The 6998-nt window shown below is 39.7% G+C and overlaps 1 pseudogene; it reads left to right on the forward strand.

Moving 5' to 3' along the window:
• The first annotated feature begins 3083 nt into the window (after positions 1-3083).
• Positions 3084-5079, forward strand: LOC101148040 (peroxiredoxin-6-like; annotated as a pseudogene).
• Positions 5080-6998: the final 1919 nt, after the last annotated feature.

A 6998-nucleotide genomic window follows, 5' to 3' on the forward strand; every position in this document is an offset into this window, starting at 1 on the left:
ACATCAGCATTTAAATCAAAATGAAAATGTTGCTTTCATAAAAAATGAAAGCAATAATGTTTTAATTAACAGGTGAATACCAATTCTTCTAAAAATAAATATTTTTCTGTAATTATTGTTAATATTTTTTTCTTTAATAACTTTCTTAGCTCAGAAAGGAGCACAGTTATATGCTGGATGGTTTATAAGTACAGCTTTAAAATGTCATGATTTTTTGCAGCACTGTAACCTACAAAAAAAAAAACATAGAATAAATTGTATTGACAAGGTTTTCATGCTTAAACCTACATTTTATTGTACCATTATCCCTGAACAAATTGAGGCACAATATTTCATTAGACTGGACAGATACATTATTGAACATACAAGAGAATATTAAAGGCCATTCAATAGTTTTAGCAAAGAGGATCAATATTAGGTTTTGTAAGTTTGTGTAAAAGAATACCTTCTATATCATGGCTATATCTTTTATATTAGGTTAGTTTTTTGTTTTGTTTTTTGTTTTGAGACAGTCTTGCTCTGTCACCCAGGCTGGAGTTCAGTGGCGCCATCTCGGTTCACTGCAGCCTCTCTCACCTGGATTCAGGCGATTCTCCCACATCAGCCTCCCGAGTAGCTGGGATTACAGGTGCCCACCATCACATCCAGCTAATTTTTGTATTTTTAGTGGAGATGAGGTTTCACCATGTTGGCCAGGCTCGTCTCGAACTCCTGACCTCAGGTGATCTGCCCACCTTGGCCTCCCGAAGTGCTGAGATTACAGGCATGAGCCACTGCACCCAGCCTTAGGTTCATTTTTAAAACACTTAAAATGAATTTATTTTAAAGGAATGTATTTTAAAGGTATTATTTTTTATAAGGACTTTAATATTTAGAGTCATTATATTTAGAAAAGAAGAGGTTCATACTCATATTTACAAAATACATCTCAGAAATGGATTCTGAGACAGTTCTAACAATTGTTCTATGAAGTTATATATTACTTATTATAATAGATGGCATACAATTTAGTGACAGTAAAATATCTGGGATTGAAATTCCACCCAAACACTCCCCCATTTTCTGCCATTAGAGATGCTCATTTGTCACAGAGAATCTAAAGGTTTATAGGACTTTTATAAGAGGAAAAACTGAATATTTCATGTAAATATTAATCATAACTAACTGGAGTGGCTATATTAGTATCAGACAAAGTAGACTTCAGAATAAGTAATATTACCAGGGATAAAAAGGGACATTACATGATGATAAAAAGGGTCAATTCATCAAGACAAGGTAGCAACCCTAAATATATGTCAACTAATTATAGAGCTTCCAAATAAATAAAGCAAAAATTGATAAAAATGAAAGAAGAAGTCAGCAAATGCAGTTATTACTGGAGACTTCAGCACTCATCTCAGTAATTGATAGAGCAGACAGAAAATCACTAAGGATATAGATTTGAATGGCAGTAACTTGACCAACCTGACCTAAGGTGTCTGGGTAGAAGGTTCCACTCAATGTCAAAATACACATACTTTTCAAACGCACATGGAACATGCACCAAGATAGATGAGCAGTGCCTCTCCAACTGTGGTCGGGTATTTAAACCTAAATGTTCAATACTGATATGAAAAGTATTTGTTCACTGGACAACAGCAACCGATGATGAATATCCTTGGATTCCAGTTGTTTCTACCAATCTTGACCTTTACTCCTTTGCTTCCAAGTGGTCTTACAAGTAAAGCAAATCTCAGACATGCTTGGTTGCTCCGACAGATATCTAATAGCAAGTAAGCAGTAAGACAGCCATATAGCCTCTTAACCACTCTCAGTCCTCAGATGCCCTGACAAGCACATCACACAAAAGGTTCACTCCAAGGCAGATGCAATGATATTTTGTTGATAGGATCAGAAAACTTCCTGAGGTTCAATAGTCATCCATTGAGGGTGGGATCACAGGATTGAAGGAGCCTGACCCCAAGGGGCTACTTGGATGTGGTTCTTAAACAGATTCTTATAACTCCTTTCTTCAAGGGTAGTAGAGCCTGTAAAACCTCTCTTTCCCACCACATGTCTAGAAGTTTGCTAATTTCACCAATGAAATCATTTTTCCTCTATTCCTTGTGCTAATTCACAATGCCTGTGGTTTAGATTTAGACATCAATATTTGAAGTCTTGCTGAGTCTACCTCTCAAGTGTAGATTGCCAATTGAGGCAGTTCAAATGCTAATCAGCCATCTATAAGGTGTAGATTAAAGTTAATTCACACTGACACATATGCCACACTCTATACTAATTATCAATACATTCCATCAGATGAATCAGCAGTATATAAATCAGTATGCTAAAATATATTAAAATAATTTAAATCAATTTACCAAAAAAAAAATCTCATAATAGAATTGGGCATGCATTGGGATGAGAAAAGGCTCAGAGCAGTCAAACAAATTTATGTTAGCAAAAGGAAATCAGAAATCATGAGATTTTCAACAAACCAACATTGGGGTAAAAAATTTTCTTTTCACATTTTTTTTTTTTACCATTTCTTAATAACTATTCTCTAACTACCACTCTAGTTTTTCTAATAACAAAGCAAATTGGCTGTCTGTACGCAATAGAACTTACCTTTTTTTCTTTTATTCTTTTTTTTTTGAGACAGATTCTCTCTCTGTCACCCAGACTGGAGTGCAGTGGTACAATCTCGCCTCACTGCAACCTCCACCTCCCGGGTTCAAGCGATCCTCCTGCCTCAGACTCCCAAGCAGCTGGGATTACAGGCTCACACCACCACACCCGGCTAATTTTTGTATTTTTAGTAGAGACAGGGTTTTGTCATGTTGGCCAGGCTGGTCTCGAACTCTTGACCTCAGATGATCTACCAGCCTCGGCCTCCCAAAGTGCTAGGATTACAGGCATGAGCCACTGCACCCATCCTAGAGCTCACCTTTTTTTAAAACATGTATTACAATGCTGTGTTTGATAAAGGCAATAAAAATGTTTAAATCAACATTTGTTTGACAGTAGAATTTCAATTATCTTAATTTTAGGAGTATAGGAAAAATATTCTCATTGCACCATGTACAAAAAACATCCTATTAACATAGGACATATTGTTAGATGCAATAGGGTTTTATCAATTTTTTTTTTATTTAAATCATGGACGGTTACATCATTAAATTGTATTCACTGGATTGAGGCGTTGAAGAACTTGTAACCTCCCACATCCCAGTTTTAACACCTGCTCTTTGCTCTTCATTTTGTATATGCCAAGGTTAGTTCATCATTCAACTTCCACAGCGACTTATCTATTTATAATGCTTGGCAAATTTTCCAAGGATTTCCTCTAGTGGTACAGTAAAATATGCTATCACAGGCCTAATTCTTCTTTGAAGGCTTCTATTTTATCTTAAAACCCCGTATGACTTTTGTATGTAAATACACAACGTCTTCTTCGCCAGAACCACCGGGTTGGTTGCCGTCTAAGCTGCGCCTCCTCGTCACCGCCACCGCTATGCCCGGAGGTCGGCTTCTTGGGGACGTGGCTCCCAACTTTGAGGCCAATACCACCGCCAGCCGCATCTGTTTCTAGGACTTCCTGGGAAACTCACTGGGCATTCTCTTCTCCCACCCTCGGGACTTTACCCCAGTGTGCTCCACAGAGCTTGGCAGAGCTGCAAAACTGGCACCGGAATTTGCCAAGAGGAATGTTAAGTTGATTGCCCTTTCTTTTTTCTTTCTTTTTATTTTTCTTTTTTTGAGACGGAGTCTTGCTCTGTCGCCCAGGCTGGAGTGCAGTGGTGCAATCTTGGCTCACTGCAATCTCTGCATCCTGGGTTTAAGCAATTCTCCTGCCTCAGCCTCCTGAGTAGCTGGGACTACAGGTGTGCGACACCACGCCCAGCTAATTTTTGTATCTTTAGTAGAGACGGGGTTTCACCATGTTGGTCAGGCTGGTTTTGAACTCCTGACCTCGTGATCTGCCCACCTCAGCCTCCCAAAGTGCTGGGATTGCAGGTGTGAGTCACCGCACCTAGCGGATTACCCTTTCAATAGACCGTGCTGGGGACCATCTTGCCTGGAGCAAGGATATCAATGCTTACAGTGGTGAAGAACCCACAGAAAAGTTACCTTTTCCCATCATCCATGATAAGAATCGGGACCTTTTCATCCTGTTGGGCATGCTGGATCCAGCGGAGAAGGATGAAAAGGACATGCCTGTGGCAGCTCGTGTGGTGTTTGTTATTGGTCCTGATAAGAAGCCGAAGCTGTCTGTCATCTACCCGGCTACCACTGGCAGGAACTCTGATGAGATTCTCAGGGTAGTCACCTCTCTCCAGCTGACAGCAGAAAAGAGGGTTGCCACCCCAGTTGATTGGAAGGTGGGGATAGTGTCATGGTCCTTCCAGTGATTCCTGAAGAGGAGGCCAAAAAACTTTTCCTGAAAGGAGTCTTCACCAAGGAGCTCCCATCTGGCAAGAAATACCTCCGCCCCACACCCCAGCCTCTTGGAGAAGTTGGTGCTGTGAGCCAGAGGGCATCCGCTGCCAATCATGTTTTCCTGCTGCAATTCCATGAAAACATCCTGGTGTCATCACACCAAGGTTTTTAGGTTGCTATACTACTGGCTTATTAAATGAAAACTGGCACTAAAAGTTTCTTGGGATTCTTTACACTCTGTCTTCACCAGCATTCAATTCTGTTCATATATCAGCACTCTCTACTGGTTCTCTTTGAAATATGTTCTGTATTTAAAACTCAAATCTTGTTGGATCTCTGCAGGGCTTGTGACCAATGAGGTCATATTTGTTGATGGTTGAGAAAGCTTGCTTCCCTCCATCAGAGAATGACTATCAATCTTTCCCTCCATCAGAGAATGACTATCAATTTTTTTAACTGTCCTATTACAACCTGTCTTCAGTCACCCATTTTGAAGAGTGGCAGAACTTCAGGTTCAACTCCTCTGTAAATATCCAAGTATAAAACCCAGGAACTTAGAGTAACCCAGATGTTCTTTAATATTGTTTGGATCATAGCCGGGGGAAAAAAAACTTTTTAATTCTGTACCTTTCTAGTAGATAACTGAAGTGAAGAACAGGGGAAGAGACCTTTAAATATTTTGCTATAAAAAATTTTTTTTGTGGCCAGGCGCAGTGGCTCACACCTGTAATCCCAGCACTTTGGGAGGCAGAGGGGGGTGGATCACGAGGTCAGGAGATCCAGACCATCCTGGTTAAAACGGTGAAACCCCGTCTCTACTAAAAATACAAAAAATTAACCGGGCGTGGTGGCGGGTGCCTGTAGTCCCAGCTACTCAGGAGGCTGAGGCAGAAGAATGGTGTGAACCTGGGAGGCAGAGCTTGCAGGGAGCCGAGATCGCGCCACTGCACTCCAACCTGGGTAACAGAGTGAGACTTCATCTCAAAAAAAAAAAAAAAAAAATTGTGATAAGTTTCTATCAAAATGGGGAGACTGCAGAAAAGGCTTCCCTTAGCTTCCAAGGAGGTGTAGCAGGGGTGAGCAATCCTAGTGCCATGTGCCTTTCACACAGGGTTTGCCTTTATCAGTCTGCTTTCTGATGACGTGTACATGAAAGAGTACACCATGAGACAGGAAGAGAGAATGACTGAAAATGTTTTATTGTAGAACTCTTCTTGCAGTGGGTTTTGCTATTTTCTGGATTTTACTTTTTAGGGAACAACAAATAAAATCCTTTGTTAAAACTGAAAAAAAATACACAGTGTATCAATGTCTATTTTGATGTAAATGTTAATATTTAAAATTGCGGTTGCCTAAATCACTTTCAGTTTCTGTATGTGTTACCCAAACTAATTTGGAATCAGGAACTTAGAGGATACTTCTAAAAAAGACATGAGAGGTCATTGTGAAGGATGAGAAATGTTCCATGAACTCACCGGTTTTTACTGGTAGCCCTAAGGGGCCGTTATCATTCTGTTTCTCAATGCCTGTCTCAGTAAGAAGCAGAGGAATTTTGTAAATAAACATTTGCTCCATCAATAGAAGCAGGATTAATTCTATATGGAACAACCCAGTGCATGCAAGGATCTGTGGAGTTTCCTTTATTCCTAAAAAGCCAGTCTGCAGGCACTGTCTCCCAGGTTTAGACCTGGAAATTTTAGAAAGCTATGAAGTCTCCCACTGTAAAAAATATAACTGTTTAATGCAATCTGTTGCTCTTTTGTGATAAATTGCCTTCTTGGAAGCAAAGCAAGAGACACCTGGATGAGGGACTACAAAAGCTGCAGAAGACAATGTAACATTAGTTGCCCTTGGGAAGAAAACTAGATGACTCGAGGTCAAGGGTAAGAGACTTCCTTTTACCATTGACCTTGTTTCATTTTACTGTTTGTACCATTTACATGTATTATCCCTTTTAGAAAACAGATTCATAATAATTTTAAAATAAGTTATTTTGTGACTTCAGAAAAGAGCAGCAAATAACATTTTTGTCTCATTTATCATAATTTAAGCCTTGAAGGTCTCACCCAGTCAGCTCTGATGGAGCTCAAAGTCCAGCTAAACAAAGCTTCTATGCCTGACACTGCTTCACAATTGAGCGTCCACACAGTCAGTCCTTGCAGCAGAAATGAGAGAATGTATACAAATGGAAAGGTTGGGGTCAAGGGACCCACAGCCTTGAACAAGCTCCCTTTCGTGAGACAGAGAGGGGACAGAATACATAAGTATTTACTCATATATGCAGAAACAGTCCTTTGAAATTATGGATGCCTAAGACCTACAGTAGCTGACATTATATTCACAGCACTGGATTGCATTTAATAAGTGGAAACCAAGCATAATTTGCTTTTCAACTTACTTATATTCCTTGAAGGATTATCCAAATTAGCAAAAGGAGCATCCAGTACTAAATTAAATCTATTAATGCCTACCACAACACACACGTATTTGTTTGAGATAGAGGTTAGGCCGTGATACTCTAACTTCTAGGTAGAGGCTTTGTAGTATTTTTTTCTTCCCTTGTACAAATGGAGGATGAG

Source organism: Gorilla gorilla, chromosome 3, assembly GCF_029281585.2.
Source record: "Gorilla gorilla gorilla isolate KB3781 chromosome 3, NHGRI_mGorGor1-v2.1_pri, whole genome shotgun sequence".
Lineage (NCBI taxonomy): Eukaryota > Metazoa > Chordata > Mammalia > Primates > Hominidae > Gorilla > Gorilla gorilla.